We start from the raw sequence: 17,616 nt of genomic DNA, 5'->3' as shown, positions 1-17,616 counted from the left end.
AAACTCTGTCAACAGAAAGTCGTTCTGGACATTCCGGGAGGGGGGGGACCTCTGTGAACAGACAGGGCTTCTGGGACATGGGGCTGCCCTGTCTGCTATGCTCCCGGTTGGTGGTTGGTCAAGCGAGCAGCTGGGCGGTCTGGCCACTGTCTGTCGATGGAGTGGATCGCTTTTTTGATCTGATTGGCAGTCCGGCCACGATCTATTGACAGAAGCTTTTGTTGGAAGATATCTTCTGACAGAAATTTCTGGTGACAGATTGCTCTAGTGTAGACGTAGTCAAAGTGACCATGCTGCAGAGGAAGGTGAAAAATCCTTAAGGTCTCCTCCAGTCTTACCAAATGGAAAATTCCTTCCCAAGTCCAAAGAATTCTCTGTAGTAATTCATAGCCTCCAACCCCATCCTGCCATCAAGTGTCCCATCTCTGTTTGATTTCAAGCCTTCACTTGTTGATGGCCTGATTATATCCCTTGGTTCTGGTGCCCAGCATTGGTGCCTAACTTTTAAATAACTGCTCTACCTTCCTGTTATTTATCCCTCTCATGTATTTATAGAGAGCAACCCTATCTCCCCTCAGCTTTCTCTGAGGATAAAGAAAACTTTAACAGCTTTTTGAACATTAAAAGGTACTATTGGGATATGTAACATTAGATTAGCAACAGAGAGGTAGCCACATTAGTCTGAACTCCAACAAAACAAAACAAAACAAAACAAAAAACAGCAGAAATGTAGCACTTTAAAGACTAACAAAATTATTTGATTTACTAACAAAATAATTTGCACTGCAGATGTTAGGGCTCCAGCTCCAGTCCAGATTCTAAACTGCAGTTAAATGGTCCTGTAGCCTGAGCCCTGTGATCTCAAAGAGGCTGACGTGGTTGAGTAACAAGAATTTAAATGCAGTTTAGTTAAAACCCTTAATGATAAAAACATTTTACGAGATGTGTTGGTTGGTATAATGCTTAGAACAGTAATATTATATGCATAATTTGTCCTTGGGACAAGTCATGATTTTGATACTAGCATACTTTTGCAGAACATTATACAGACAACTTGCAAATCCTTAGCCATGTCCCACAAAAATTATCTATGATGTAAATTGCTTCTAGCAGAAATAAAAATAATTAAAATAATAGGAAGAATAACATCCAAGTGATTCCCACTTTGTGGAGCATTAGGACTATTGAAACAAATGGCTTTTGCTGGCTGCCATATTCCCACTTATATTTCAGGTCATTTAACATCTGTTCCAATCTCTCAAATTTTGCCAATGAAGGACTTCTATATTATGAATTAAAATGCAAAAAAGAATAAGCTGCATGTTGAGCTCTGCACAAATGATATTGAGGGCAGATTTTTTGCAACTCTTTTATTTTTATAATTAAAAAATAACTTCCATAAGTACATCTCAGTATAGCTGAGAATTGCTTCCATTGTTTTTTTTTTAAATTAGTTATTACAATTTGGTGTATCTCACAGCAAAAGTGGATATATAATAAGATTTTTCCCTTTCATTAAAGCAATAAACCTATGAATCCTCCTAAGTAATGGGTTTCATGTATTTGCATAAGATTGGGAAGAATTAGGGTTGCATAAATCTCAATTTTTTGGTAATGTCCTTTGTGATGGACTGCTCCCCCTCACTATCACCACCATGCTTTATGGCATACTCTGCTAGGTCTGTAAATCCTATTTTAGTTCTTCACGGATCACTTTTGAAATTGGAGTTATAAGTATTGTCCACATATTTGTACTCAAAATGTCTGCCTCTGTGAAGACCTCACCAGGAGATATGGCTACCCTATTGTGAGAGTATGGCTTATGAGCGGACAGCAGTTCTTATCCAACAAATGGCTTTTTCATGGGTGTCTATCCACAGCTGAAGAACTTTACTGTCTGTTCTGACTAGCAAGCAGGCAATGGCTGATTGAAATTGCCTGCCCCGTTCTTTTTATGCACTTCTGAAATCTTGGAGTATACTTTTACACAAGAAGAACAATGGAATTACCTCCACAGGGGAAAGGTATAAAGAGGGCCCTGACGTTCGTCCATCTTTTGTCTCCAACCTGCCTTGGAAGTTGCCTGACACCCTAAGGAAACACAGAAATTGCCTGCCACCCTAAGGAGACACAGAAGTGCTTTACAGTTTACTGGAAACCCATGTCAGGGTAAAATGATTCCTGACTTGAAGCTTTCACCTGATATGACAGCAGCTGTTTAGAGTAAGAACTCACAAGAATAGAATTAGCTATGTGTTTTTTTTTTATTTGACTCACTTTGATATGCTGGGTTTTATTTATAACCATTTAATTACTAAAGTTTTGCTTAATAAAAACTGTTTTGTTTATAATCAAGTCTAGTGTAAATTATTGCCTGGGGAGAGTTACCACTGTGCATGTCTCCCTTTCATTGATAAAGTGGGCTTACCTAATGAGCCCTCCCTATGCAAAAATTTTGCCCAGAGAGAGATGGATTTATGTGGGGTTTGATCCCTTCTAGAGGTTGATTTTCTGGGTTCTGTGCTCTAGAACTGCATCCACCCAGAGCTGCAGTTAAACAATGTTTGCATTGCTCTGCAGATGGAGGCAGTAACTCCAACTCTCGTGTGCTTTTTTTTAGCATTTGGAAGACTATTTATGTGTATCTGTACTACCTGGCGACATCTGCCATAAAGCTAGAATCAGGACTGCTGGCAGAATTGTCAGGTCCCTGTGCAAGGTGCTGGGACCCATTTTTGTGCCCCCTGTAAGAGGTGGAGCCTCTGGCATTGGGGGTGGGGCTGAGGCTGCTTCAGTGCTGCCTGGCCCATGCCTCCCAGGGCACTGTGGTACTTAAAGGGCCCTGGGGCCCATCTGCTCCAGCTACTGTAATGGCAATAGTGGCAGCTGAGAACCCCAAATCCTTTTAAATCACTGGGTCATGGGGCAGGTGACCTGCTACCCCTTGTCAGTGGCCCAGGCTAAAATGACTGACTCAAGGGTACCAGGCTACAATTTACCCTACCTGCATTCATTAATCTTTTGTGCTAGGAAGTCAACATTTCTCAGATACTCTTGTAATGATCCTTATCAGAATTTTGAAAGCAGCATACTATGCAGTTTTATGGCTTTGGTCACACCGTTAGGATTTACATCTTTTTATTACACCCTGGCTACGTCTACACTATCCCAAAACTTCGAAATGGCCATGGTAATGGCCATTTCAAAGTTTACTAATGAAGCACTGAAATACATATTCAGCGCCTCATTAGAATGCTGGTGGCCGCAGCACTTCGAAATTGCCCCGGCTCACCGCCACGCAGCTCATCCAGAAGGGACTCCTTTTCGCAAGGACCCTGGCAACTTTGAAATCCCCTTATTCCTATCTGCTGATACATTTCCATGGCCATTTCGAAGTTTTGGGATAATGTAGACATGGCCCATTGGCTAGATTTGATAAATAGGACAGTAAAATGGATTGCAATTACTGAAGCAGACGTTATTAGTGTACAATACTGACATTTAACTTTCTAAATTGTATCTGTTTATTACATATGGCCAATATTTTCAAATGGAGCCTATAGTTATGTTCCTAACTCCATATTTAGACATTAGTAAGTGGCCTTAATTTTCAAAACTGCAGAGTACCCAATAGCTTCCACTGGTGTCAAGAGAAGCTGCTGAATGTTCATTATTTTTGATAATCAGACCATTTGTTGAAATACCCAAATATGGTGTTATGAGCTTAATTTTATTTCTGAAAATCCTAACCCATCTGTATATATCATAAATTATTACATAAGTTAATGTGGGAATAATTCATTTAGATTGGTAAAATAGGTCAAGGTTTAAATTATAAACAGAAACTAACAATAAACTCTTGTCTTTTGCCTGTTCTGTTATTTTGTGATGATAACGCAGTGTTTCCTTAACAGAAACCTTGCAGTACCAAATACAGAAGGCAGGGGGTGCAGACAGCCAGGTTAAGTCCTAATGCTGTCACCAAATGGGTATATTATAATCATCTGTTTGCTGTAAATAAGCCAAGTTGCAAAAAGCAAAAAACAATCCAAAAGTGGAGTAGGAACTTTAAAACACTCAACTTTCCTTAGAAATGACTAAAAATCAGTTACAATTTTGAGCGGTAAATCTAACAAATCAACGACAACTTATGATTTATGTCTCTTACAACCAAGTTCAGCTCTAACTAATAGTTTGACTAAATGATTTGTACACAGTCCTGATTATAGGCAAGTCAAAAGAGCTTATGTCATCTAGTTGGAACTTCCTCATTCTTTCTAAGAGTCTTAAAATCTTACTTTACATTTTTCCTCTTCACTTTAACCAATATCTCACATTAAACTGCATATCTCCCTCGGCATGTCCTATTACTGCCCTCTTCCATTCTGTTACCATAAGCAGCATGTAAGGATATATACTCATTTTGTTTTTTACAACTGCTTTCTTTTCTTTTACTCATCTTTGTGCATCGAAATTCTCACTTCTATTCTTATCCTTTCCTTGCCTCCTCAGTTGCTTATGACACTGTGGCTCAACTTTTTTATCTACTTGACATAGCACTGTTCTCTACACTCTGATTTTCTTTTTACTTAATTGACTGATCGTCAAAGAGATCCCAAAATTTTGATGTTTCTTTCAGTTATCTTGGTGGGTATTTCTCTCAGCTCTGACTTGGGTCCCGCACTCTTTTCCTTGTAACAGCTTTGTGGTAACATTACCTTTGTAATGTCTCACTACGCCATTTGTATGGTGATGATACTCAGTTTTATTCCTCTCTCTTCTGTACTTTCCCTGTACCTATAACCACATCATGTTGGTATTTAAGCACCTATCTGACGTGAGCAAGATATCCATGGTTCTGTTTTGATCCATATGTATGTTGTTTGTACTGTAATAGCACCTAGCAGCCCCAGTCGTGAATCACAATACTGTACGAAACACAAGCTAGTCTTTGCCCTGAAGAGTGTGTGTTTTGAGGCTAGCCAACCCATGCTGTCTGCCTGTCATTTTCATTTATCTTTCAATAATTGCTTTCTTTTTCCATGGTCACTTTTCTAGCAAGCAGAAACAATTCAAATAAAGGGAGTAATTTGTGGAAATAGGCTGCTAAATTTTGGTTACACTTGTTCTGCATTGGCACATCTCCATGAATTCACACAATCATAAATCTGTAGAACTGGAAGGGACTTCAACAGGTCATCCAGTCCTGTCCCCTGCGCTGAACCTAGACCACCTCTGACAGATACTTGTCTAACTTGTTCTAAAAATCCTGCAGTGATGGAGATTCCACAACCTCATTAGGTAATTTGTTCTGGTGTTTAACTACAGTTAGGAAGATTTTCTGAACCTCTAATCTGTCTCTCCCTTATCGCAATTTTACACCTACTGCTTTTTGTCCTGTCTTCAGTGGCTAAGGAGAACTATTTGTCCCCCTCCTTTCTATAAAAAACCTTTTACATACTTGAACACTGTTTCATGTGCCCCTTCTGTTCCACTGACAGTTTGCAGGATCAATTGAACTCTGCTTTAGATACAGATTTGGACTCCCTTGCTGTATCTATCACTGTACAATTGACTACCATACAACTCAAAGATAAACAATAAAGATTTATTTACCAACCAAAACAATAATCATCTAAAACTCCGGTTGTCACTATTTACAAATAACCATATACAGGTGAGTATATTTTCCCCTTCTTTCATGCCACTCCCTACTGCAGTCCTGCAGCGAGACGTGACCACCTGGTAAATTCAGCTGCTACAGAGAGGAGGACAGAGGAGAGAAATGCTGACCAGAAATGCTTCACTCAGGCTCACAGTCTGGATGGAAACCACCTCTTCTTCTTTCTTCAGTTCTTCATGTACTTGAATCATCATCCTGCATGGAGAAATGCCTGGAGAGAATGATGGAATGGGTGCATGCATGTGTTCAGCTCCCTCTCCTGTAGTGTTAAGTTAGAAGAATGCCCTGGCCACAAAGCCTCAACACTGTGTCACTGATAATCCTAGCTACCAACATTTATGCTGGCCTACAAAGCCTCACAGCACCGATTGCCCTAACTACCAAGTGGATCTGGCCTACGAAGTCTCACAGCTGCACAAGTGTCTGGCCCGAGCCACCAGCAGCCTCCTCTGAGTCTCCTGCCTGACTAGCTGACGGGGCAGCAGAGAGTGAGAGCCCTGAGGGGACTTCTCCATCCCGTTTTCTAACCTTCTGTCTCCAGGCAGATTTTCAGTCACGGGACCCGATCTTTCCAACCTTTGGTTTCACGCCCTTTTTCTGAGGGGGAAATGACTCAGCATCTAGGATCCTTTTTACAAAATGGATTCTAGCAAGGACTCCATCTTGAATATGAAACTAAACATGGAGACCCTATTGCTAACAAAACGTACTTAAAACAAAACTCTAAATTTGTCTCCAACACTTCTGTCTTCAGACAAAAAGAACCCCAATTTTTTTGAATAGGTCCTCTGAACTTTTTCCAGTTTATCCACCTCTTTCCCAAAGTGTGGTGTCCAGAAGATGACACATTAGTGTAGCTGAGGCCTTATCAACGTGGAACAGAGTACAAGAATTACTCTTCATTGTCTTGCTTACAGAACTCCTATTAATACATCCCAGAATAGTGTTAGGTTTTTTTGTTTTTATGTTTTGTTTTGTTTGTTTTGCAACTGTAATACATTGCTCACTTAGTTTGTGATTCACTATAACCCTCAGATCCTTTTTCTTCCTAGGAGGTCATTTCCGATTTTACATTTATGCAACTGGTTAATCCTTTCCTGGAATAGTACTTAGCATTTTTCTGTATTGAATTTCCTCCTACACATGCAGATAATAAGGGGACTCTCAAATAAGACAAGCAAAGTTATATTACTTCCGAATTTGAAACTAGCATGACCGCTACTTGAATATCTATGTTCAGTGCTGAGTATCTATGTTCAGTTCAGTTCAGTGCTGTCACTTCAGTAACAGTATTGCTTGGCTAAAACAGAATGATGAAACATTCAGAAAACAATCTGGATGGGGTCAACTAGAGACCAAAGTCAGGAAAAGAAAAAGATTGGGTGAAGAGGTGGGACAGGACTGGGAATGGTTGGAAAAGGAGACCAGAATGGACAATAGGAAGCACTGAGAGAGGGACAAGGACAGGTTAGAGGGAAAGGCAGAAGGGACTTGTGTTTTAAGTGAATGGACTGAAGACTTGGGATCTCCTAGAACATACACCCCTCCAGAATCCAGCACAAACTCATAATTCCTGAGTCTCATCATTCATGTACTGTCAGCAAATACCTGTGAGATCCTCTGGCACAACAACACGTCTTGTGCTGTTCCATATAGAAAGATGGTCACCAACCAGTATATCGGGATCTACTGGTCAGTTCTGGAGCCACTGACAGGTAATCCTTGACTGGTTTGTTACCTGCACAAATTTCTCATCCCTTCCACACTCAGGGACATACACACCTTTACCCAATCCATAGGGCTCAAGGCATGACCCTGTTAATTTAAACTCCCACCCTTACCCAATTCCTAGGGCTCAAAGCATAATTCCCTGCGGGTATACAGGATCTGTGCCACTGAAAAAGCCTTACACCATACTATTCTTATTCTCTATTTATTTACAGTTACCAAGAAAGCAGAATACATGCTAATCACGCAGAATCATGCTCCCCAATCCTGATAAGACAGGCAGGCAGACTTCCACTGTTGGGACAGACATAGTCACTCTCTGGATGCTGGTTGCTGCACCTCGGGGCCTTAGGGGGGTGAGTCCTCTTTAAGGTGTTTCTTCTTCCCTCCCACTCGATGTTCTGTTCCTTTCCTTCCTGACTAATGTTCTGTTCTTCTTTTTTTCTCCCTCCTTTTTCCCTTCTTAGACCCCAGTTTAAGTAGTGAAACTTGAGTCCTGTTTAGCTATACCTTGACCAGTTATTTTAGTACATCTCTATTAACCAATCATAACCTACAGTAACAGAATTGCCTAACCAATCATAACCCACCACCTTAACTGATTTACATCTAACAAAATTAATTATACAGCAGATGGGAGCAATTATAAACCAGACAAAGATTATTCAGAAAACAGTATACAGAAAACAGTAGAAAAGTGAAGACAATCATCAGAGAATGGTGGTTCCACAACCTCAGCTATTGAGAGGTCATTGCCTGAAATGCTGTTAACTAAATTTTCTTTACCCATTGTGAGCTCTGTTTAACAGTGGGTGGCATTAAGATGTGGGTCTTCTTCTTAACAGCCTGATGTGACACTACTGTACTGGAATGTGAGAATGTAACTTGCAGCTTCACAGTTAATGACTGCTGCTCTTTATTCAGGCTGCAGACAAGCTCTAGCCCTCTCAGTATGGCTAGAGAAACCATATTGGTTAGACTGTTACAGGTCTGGCCTGGAGGCTATCAAGTGCCAGCACTTCAGCCACCCTTTCTCCTCATTCCAGCCCGTCATGCTTCTCCTGTTCTCTGCCTTGGAGCTGTCCTCCAGAGGCATCTGCTTGTTGTGTAGGGGTGAGAGGGGGAAGAGGGGCATCTTCACATGCTGTCTTTGCCTGTAGATACTGCTTCCACAGTTCCAGCTGGCTGAGAATGGGGAACTGTGGCCAATGGAAGATGTGAGGACAGCGTCCAAAAATGGGAGGCAGCGTGTGCGGAGCCCCACGCCTTCCCCGCACACTGCCCAAAAGTTGCTGCTGAACATGCCAGCTACTTTGGGGAGTGGTGCAGAGCCTGGGCAAGAGTGAGCCGGCCTTAGCCACACTGTGCCAGCACCTGAGAGCTGCACCAGCTGGAGCCTACATCCTGAACCCCTGCTCCAGCTGTTGAATCACCACCTGAAGCCTAACCCCTGGCCCAGCCCTGAACTCTCCTGCACCCAAACTACCTCCCAAAGCCTACACCCTGAACACCCTCCTGCACCCCAAGTTCAGCCTGGAGCCCCACACACACTTGAACCCCCTCAGCCCAAGACCAGAGCCTGCAACCCCGCCTGAATTTCAAACCCAGGCCCCAGCCCAGAGAAAGTGAGTGAAGATGAGAAAGAGGAGGCATGAAGTGAGCAGGGTGGGTCCTTGGAGAAGAGGTGAGTTGGGGGCAGGTTCTTGGAGAAGGGATGGAGAAGGAGACAGGACAAAGGTGTGTGGTTTTGAGGTAGATCCTGGACTGCACTTAAATTCAAAAAGTGATATTTTACTTAAAATGTCTGAAGACCTCAGTACGGAGGATGACAACATACTATTATTGTACCAGTTATTCTGTCAGCTTCACGTGTAAATTCTCTCATTTCAGAAGGGTTTGAGTTGTGCACATTAAAAAATGCCTTGGGCCACTCAATAAGCGAACACCATACTTTCTGTGGACTGACCAGGGTAGGGGCCCTCTGGAAAAAAAATCACATATCATAATTGAAGACTGTATAACAATTAATGTAACAAGGCAAACTTAATTTTGTAACTTTTGAAAACTTGACTTGCCAACTTTAATAATGTTCTTTAATGTCAGTTATTTTCATTGTGTAATATGTACCTTACCATACCAGAAGGAAAATATATTTCTCAAAAGTCAAGCACTTTCTTATCTTAAGATAGGAACAAGAGACAAAAACTCTTCAGTATTACTGACAGCTTCAATAAAGAGCCATTATGCCTGCCCTTGAAGGGACATGGTAGAGTATCCTGGGAAATTTTGGGGATGTGGGGATGGAAGGACAAAGCGCAGACATATGACCATCAGTAAATGCAGGATGTTTCTTGGGTAAAACTCACTGCTGGCAACATGCCACCATCCCTAATGGCATATTTGGCTTATTGAGACCCATGTTTTATCTAGGATGAGAATTTTTCAGAGCTACAAGCCCACAGATTTTCAATGAGAGTGGTGCAACTCACTTGATTTAACCATTTGAGTATTGGGCCTACATATGTTGGCAGTTAATCTATGATGAATTGGGAACATCTGGATAGTCCATGGGGCTTTGTAGGTCTGGACAGCACCCCTAAACCCTGGGAATATAGGAGAATTAAAGAAAGCAATTACTTTAGTGGGGATGGGATTATAATAGATTTCTAGTGAACTCTGTTATGTTGTGTTAGAATTATTTTTACTTTCATTTTAACACTAAGTCTTTTATTTATGTTAAATTTTCCACAGTTAACTTCCCAGCTACAAACCGTGAAGCACATACCATATGGTAGTACCACTCACCCTCTTCACCATTCCCTCTGAAATTGGGATTGGCTCCAGCGTGAAGTGTGTGTTGCTGGTGCAGTGCCACACACACTGTGGCTGCTGCCAAGAGACTGTCTCCTTTTCTTTGGCTTCTGTACATATCGTAGTGAGTCTGAGTCAGTGCACAGCACTTGCTAAGTGGTGGTCACCAGAAAGGCTGGATTCACATGTAGACAGATTAGGCACGCATCTATTGCCAGAATGGATGGGGATCATAGCCCAGAATCCATCTCCTCTGTCGTCACCTTTCTGAGGGGCCCCGACTCCATACAATAGGAGCCTTTGCCCTGGCATCACAATCCCAGCCCTGTGTGAAGGGGCAGTCATGGAGACAGTGGAGGAAGAAGCTGTAGAGAGAGCCCACGCTGCAGATATAGGCCTGGCCCCTCTTCTGAGTGTTGCACCCTGGAGCAGTGGGTCACTGCAACACTCTGGTTTGAAGAGGCGTGACCAAACCAAATGTGTGTGGTGCTGTGACCTCACGTATCAGGTTGCAATGCCACTCACTGGAATTTGGCCTGGCCTCTCCCCTCTGATGTCAGAGGGGTGTCCAGGCTAAACCCGAGGGGCACTATCACCTCACACACCAGGTCTCAACACTTGGAGCCTGGCCCAGCTCCACAGGACAGGAGCTGCTTCTGTGGGCTGAGATGTGAGACCAAGAGAAGTTGGATATTTAGCTCTGTCTCAGTGGTGGGCTAATTCAACCCCAGTTACCAAATATAGGCACTTCTGGGCACAATTTCTGATACTGCCATTTCCACTTACACTGCTTTAAAATCATCATGACAGCTATGTTTTCAAGACATGGCTCTACCCTGTCCCTTGTGGTGGGTGTAATTCACTGATATCCCAATTTCACTCTCTATTTCAGAAGATCTAGCACGCACAAATTCTTCTTGTTCCTGTTAACCCTCAATTTAAAGTCTTAACCCTCAATTTAGTGTCTTAAACCTTTGGAAATCTAGATTTTGGGGACAGGAGGGCCAGGCTATCTTAATTCTACCTGAAGACAATGGGAGAAACAGACGTTCTTTTTAATGTGCACTGTAATGGCACCTAGAAAACATTCTTGTTTATATAATGTTAATTGTTTTATCTGGTCAGTGACAAGAATTGTAGTGAGAATGGACAAAACACAGGCATGATGTGCTGTAAGAAAGAGCTTCCACAATGGGGAAGATGGGGTAAATAGGAAGCAATGAAAATAAATACATGCCCCATGATGGTGCTATCCTGCATATAGAATCATAGGACTTGACGGGAACTTCATCTAGTCCAGTCTCCTACACTCATGGAAGGACTAAGGTTATCCTGACCACCCTGACAGGTGACTTTCTAACCAGCTCTTAAAAATTTCCAGTGATGGAGATTTTTCTACTTCCCTAAGAAAATTATTCCAGTGCTTAACCCCGGGTGACAGTTAGGAAGATTTTCCTAATGTTCAACCTAAACCTCCCTTGCTGCATTTTAAGCCCATTGCTTCTTGATCTGTCCTCAGAGGTTAAGGAGAACCATTTCAGCTGTGTCTACACTAGCCCCCTCCTTTTGGAGGGGGCATGTTAATGAGGGAGTTTGGAAGACGCTAATAAGGTGCTGACATGAATATGCAGTGATTCATTAGCATAATGGCAGCCGTGCACAATTCAAAAGTGCCGCTTTTGGAATGCCGCTGCCCTTCTAGACGAGGGCCTTTAGAAATTACTCCCCTGGCTTCAAAAGCCCCTGGGCCTGCAAGATCTTCTCAAATGGAGAGTGAAATTGGGGTATCAGTGAGTTACACCTGCCACAAGGGACGTGGTAGAGCCATGTCTTGAAAACACAACTGTCAAGATATTTTTAAAGCAGTGTAAGTGGAAATGGCAGTTTCAGAAATTGTGCCCGGGGACACCTGGGCATTCAAAGTCAGGGGCGTGCTTTCGAAAGGCCCCCATTGACACAGGCAGCGGCATTCCAAGAGTGGCACTTTCAAATTGTGCACGGCTGCCATTATACTAATGAAGTGCTGCATATTCATGTCAGCACTTCATTAGCATCTTCCAAACTCCCTCATTAACATGCCCCCTCCTTGGCTAGTGTAGGCAGCCTTCTTCTCTCTCATTCTGGTAACCTATTTTGAAAGCTGTTTTTTCAATTCCTCCAGTTCATACAGCACAAAGTCAAAATGTGAAGTGATTCCCCTACCTGCTCTGCTGGATGCTAATGTAGATAGAAAATAGAAAGCAAAAGATGCTGTGCAATTTTACAAAGGGAGAGCCCAACTGTAAAAGCTGATTCTTATTGTTGTTGGGGAAGGGGGGAAATCTTATTTCAATTAGAAAATCTAAAAATATGTCTAACAAGCTGATGTGGCAACAAGTTTACCAAGACATCCTGATGTACATTTATTTTCATTGCCTTTGTTTTTCCCTTATTGTGACAGCGTTCAGCAATAAAACTGGGCCTTGCACATTTCTGTCCACACAATTACTGTAGCTTTTGTTCCCTTAGCAACTGGAGAAAATGCCTCAGATAAAATGAATATATTTCACTTAGTTTAAAACTGGAGTGAACATGACAAAATTCTCCCATAAAAATAAATCACTTGGCATCTTTGGCATCTTTTGCATCTGTTTTCTAGCTATATTGGCATTAAACAGTGCTCAGTTGAGAGGTATGTGATCAAGAATAATACGCAGGACAAATTTCAGTCCTGGTAGCATTCTATTATATTTTTCTGCAATTCTGCTTTATCTAAGGGGAGAAAAGGTATTTTATAGTATCTCTAGTTGTAATATCGTCATTTTTAAAGACCATTTAGCTCTTCCATTGTAAAGTTCCATTTTGGTGCCCTTGATAAAGTTGCTTTGATCGGAAATTTGATGTGCATGGTCTTGGTCTGACCAAGAAAATATACTTTTAAAAAGTGATGACAAGCAAAATATCTAATCTGTGTTTTAAATCATGGGTGTGTAGAACTAATCCATTTTGTTAATTTATCGTAGTCACAAACCATTGACTCTTCTAGTTATGGTTGCTAGAAGATTTTTTGTTCCAATTCCAGATTTTCAGCCATTCGTAATTTCTGAAAATTGCATTGGTTTAGTTTCACGGTGATTTTTTTTTCAATATGGGCAAAAAGCCTGTGATTTTTTGCGCATGAGGAAAGTGAAAAGTACACTTTTCTCATTATCAAATCTTACTCTTTCTTTACAGACATCCATGTCTTTCACATATGTAGTGTTCTACCTACCTCTGAAGACCCTGGCCAGCCTCCAGAAGATCCTGGAGTTTGTATAGGTGGGAGTGCACTGGGTCTCTGTGAGTGTCTTGAGCACCCCTTGTGGAGAAGGCTGACAGGGCCTGGTCTGCATCTGCAGGCCCTGCAAAGGCTTCATTAAAGTGCAGGTAGTCTGGCATGGAAGTTCTCAGCACATTCCTTCTTCGGCCGGGTCTCAGGGCTGTAATATGATTGGCAGCTCTTTTATCACCATACAACAAATCTCTTCTGAGGCTTCTCTGAGCTGCTTGTCTTTTACCAGGGCCTCCTCAGGAGCTGCCAGGAAGTATTAGAGACCAGGACAATAGCGACAGAGAGATAGGGTGGCAAATCAAATAAAAGAAGAGAGAGAGTTGGGTGTGGGGTGGGGAAGTAAGTGTTAGGTCAAACATCAAAGTATGTGAAAGAGTCCTTATAATGGCTCAGGTAATTGCTGTCCCTGTTCAAACCATGTGTGGTGTTATTGGCCAATAACAGAACATCATTCATTATTACCTACACCCCACAACTCAAACCACTGGAAGGCATCATTGAAGAACTACAACCTATCCTAAATCATGATGCCACACTCCAGAAGGCCCGAGGTGAGAGGCCTGTTCTTTCCTATAGACAACCTCCCAACTTTATGAGGATTCTCACTAGCAACCATAGGCTATACCACAATACTACTAAACCTGGAACTTTTCCTTGCAACAAGCCCCGTTGCCAACTTTGTCCACACATTTATTCTGGAGATACCATCACTGGACCTAACCACGTTAATTACAGAATCAACTGCACAGTCCCCTGTTCCTCTACTGACGTCATATATGCCATCATGTGCCAGCAATTCCCACTTTGTATATTGGGCAAACTGCAAACACTCTTCACCAGAGAACGAATGGACAGAGCAGACATCAAAAATCTCTGAATATACAAACCTGTCAGCCAGCACTTGAATGGAGTGGACCATTCTTTTTAAGATCTGAGAGTCTGTATTGCGGAGAAAAGAGACTTTAACAACCCTCTACAGAGAGAATGCTCAGAACTAACATTTATATTCAAATTCGACACATTAACAAGTGGTTTGAACAGGGACAGCAATTACCTGACCCATTGAAAGGACTCTTTCACATACGTTGATGTTTCGGGAGAAGCCCCACATTCTTTCAATTTACTTTCAAAAGAACACTTTTTGGTAGGGAGCCCCCTTTCAAAAAATCTTTTGAAAGAACTTGCTACTGAAGATGCAGTCTCTGCGTGCGGGTGATGAAGACCCCATTGGTGTGCCAAAAGTTGGTTCTGGGTGGTACCATGGACCTCCTGGAATATGATCAGAGGGAATATGATCACAGGGGTAGACCCTGCATCGTTTGTCCAGTGCATGGGGTTTACCATTTTACACGTCCTCTACTGTGTGAAGGCTCCCTTTGTTCTTACTATGAGGCCAATATCCTCAGGCCAATTCACTTGTATAGTCATATAGATCAAAGTGATAGTTGAAGGTAGAACAGTGTATTTGGTGTAGAGCAGGGGTGGCCAACTAGTTAGGGACTAAGAACAGTGGATAGAGTGCAAAAATCCATGAATTATATGTTTTTATCTATCTGTATCAGTGGATGTTATATAGAAAGATAGATAAAAATATATGTATAATACATAGCTTGAATGCCCTTCCCCTCCCGCCAAAGCCAGCCACCCCCAGCACCCTGCTCTAACCCAATCCCCATTCCCTCCTCTAGAACCAGACACCCCCAGCTCCCGCTATAACCAATCCCCCTTCCCCAGAGCCAGGTACCTCCAGTCCCCCACTCAAACTCAATGCTGGTGACTCACTGGAGCCGTCAGCACTGCTGCTTCTGCCACCACATACTTCTTCCACCAAGCTCTGGGGCACATGCACAGAGCAGTGGATGGCACTCCCAGCACATGGCTCCAAGCAGGAGCTGCATTTAACTGCTCCAAAAGCCTCCTGCAGCTTGAGAGCTGCCGGTTTGCCACCCCTGGTGTGGAAACACTGTCAGCTTGCTGTCTGTCAGAAGAAGTTATACATATGGATTGAAGGAAAGATCCTTCCTTTCTGAACTGTAGGGCACTTACAAGGAAGCATGTCATATGTAAAGCAGAAATCTCAGAGACAATCTGGATATCTCGAAAAGACTTTTGCGAAACTGGCTGTCTATTACATCACTACCATCATTTGGCATTACAATCTGTGATTCATGTGGGCATACATTTTATCTGATCTAACCTCTCAGTAACTCCCATTTCCTTTCCTTAGTAACAGAGAGATAGCGGTGTTAGTCTGTATTCTATCAAAACAAAAAAGCAGTCATGTAGCACTTTAGAGACTTACGAAATAATGTATTAGGTGATGAGCTTTTGGGGGACAGACCCACTTCCTCAGATCTATTGCCTTACCAGAACAGACTCATTATATAAAGCACAGAGGTCCAAAAATTGTTATCAAGGTAGATTTTTTTTTGCTTCAAGTAATCTTTTATCACAAGGGTGGCCAGATAGATTGTGGTTTCTAAACAGATTGCCATGTTAAGACTGGTATGGTTATCCTGGAGTTCACATTTCTTACTGGTTTGGTGAAATTTAATTACAGGACATACTACTTGTTTACGATGTCTGCCCTGTTTTCTGACTGTCCCCTGAGGTCAGCATTCACAGTTATGAATCATCATGCCACCTGGTTCTCTCATTCTCCTCAATCAGGCTCTGTGGGTGGGCTTGCCAACTACCTCTCTCTGACCCTCCAGAACTCACCATTAAGCTCTTTCCCTGCAAGCCTCCCTGCCTGTCCCATTGGAACCAGTTACATAAAATCCAGTGGGCCCACCTCTGCACTGCACCCAAAAAACATCTGAATGTGCTCATGTATCACACCATCCAATTTTTCACCCTCATGTTTTGCACTGACACCCCGTGAGGGGAACTGTTACCATCAGAAGAAGGCAAGGAATACTTGTGGCCCAATCTGTACTCTAGTCTGGTCCCACAGCCCACCTAGGATATTTGTTGGTGCCTTCTCCATGGAGATGAGAGCAAGGGCACATATCCAGCATGATCCATGAACCCATGAGCCCACAACACCTATCTCTTTTGTGGTGAGAGGGAGACTCTGACACACACCTATGTAGGGTGTGTCAGGTTAGAGCTCCTCTTCCAGTCTCTCCAGAACCTCTTACTGAGGTTCTGGTTGCACTTCTGCCAGCACCACCTCATTTATACATACCCCATCCATCCACAGAGGTGGTGGACTTCCTTATCAACCTTCTCCTGGCACAAGCCAAGATGGCTATCCAACACTTCACAAAGAGAAAGTTGGACAGGAGTTACTATGTGACTGCGGGGGCTATTTCAGTTTCCTTGTTCAGTCACATCTCCAAGCACAACTCTTCTGGGCAAAGGTTGATGACTCCCTAAACACCACTGAGGAGCAATGGTTGCTGACTGTGAGCTCACTTTGAAGTTCCCTTCTGCTTTCTTGATTCACATTGTTGTTTTCTTCTTTCTTAGCTGTCATCAAATCATGCCTGACTCAGTGGTTCCTCCTCTCAGTTGAGGATGAGGACTTTTAGATCTGGACGGGCCTAGACCTGCTTGTTTCCAGTACTTCTGATAGTGCACACGGTCTTCTGCAGCCATCTGGAGCCCCTACCTTAATGTTTATGTAGACAAGCACGTTTTGGCTTAATCTGTCTCGCTTTGTTGACTTCAGTCAAAGTCAACAAGAGCTCTGCTACTAGGCCACACCTAATGAGAAATGTTGGGTCTGAGACAGGCATATTGCTGTGTAATTTACTCATCTGCATAAAGCCTGAGTATTTGGATTCTACACAGATGGAGGTCAGGAGGGTGAAGTTCCCATCCACCCCTCCATCCCAGGAGTGGGATGTTATGCAGCAGCCCTCTTCCTCCTCCTTAGATCCCGCCCTGAACTGTAGCCGCTATTTCTGTCTTGAATGGTGGCTGCAGTCCCTTCACTCTGAGGGTATGAACTTGTGATGCCATTGGATCCATTCCAGAACAGATCTGTGGTTCAAACCCACACTACCTTGGCCCAACCCCAAACTTATCTTCTGTTCCAGCCCTGAATAATTCAGTATGGAGACCAGTTCCAAACCAC

The sequence above is a fragment of the Carettochelys insculpta genome, chromosome 2 (genome assembly GCF_033958435.1).
Source record: "Carettochelys insculpta isolate YL-2023 chromosome 2, ASM3395843v1, whole genome shotgun sequence".
Lineage (NCBI taxonomy): Eukaryota > Metazoa > Chordata > Testudines > Carettochelyidae > Carettochelys > Carettochelys insculpta.
Note: the sequence above shows the minus strand (reverse complement) of the source record.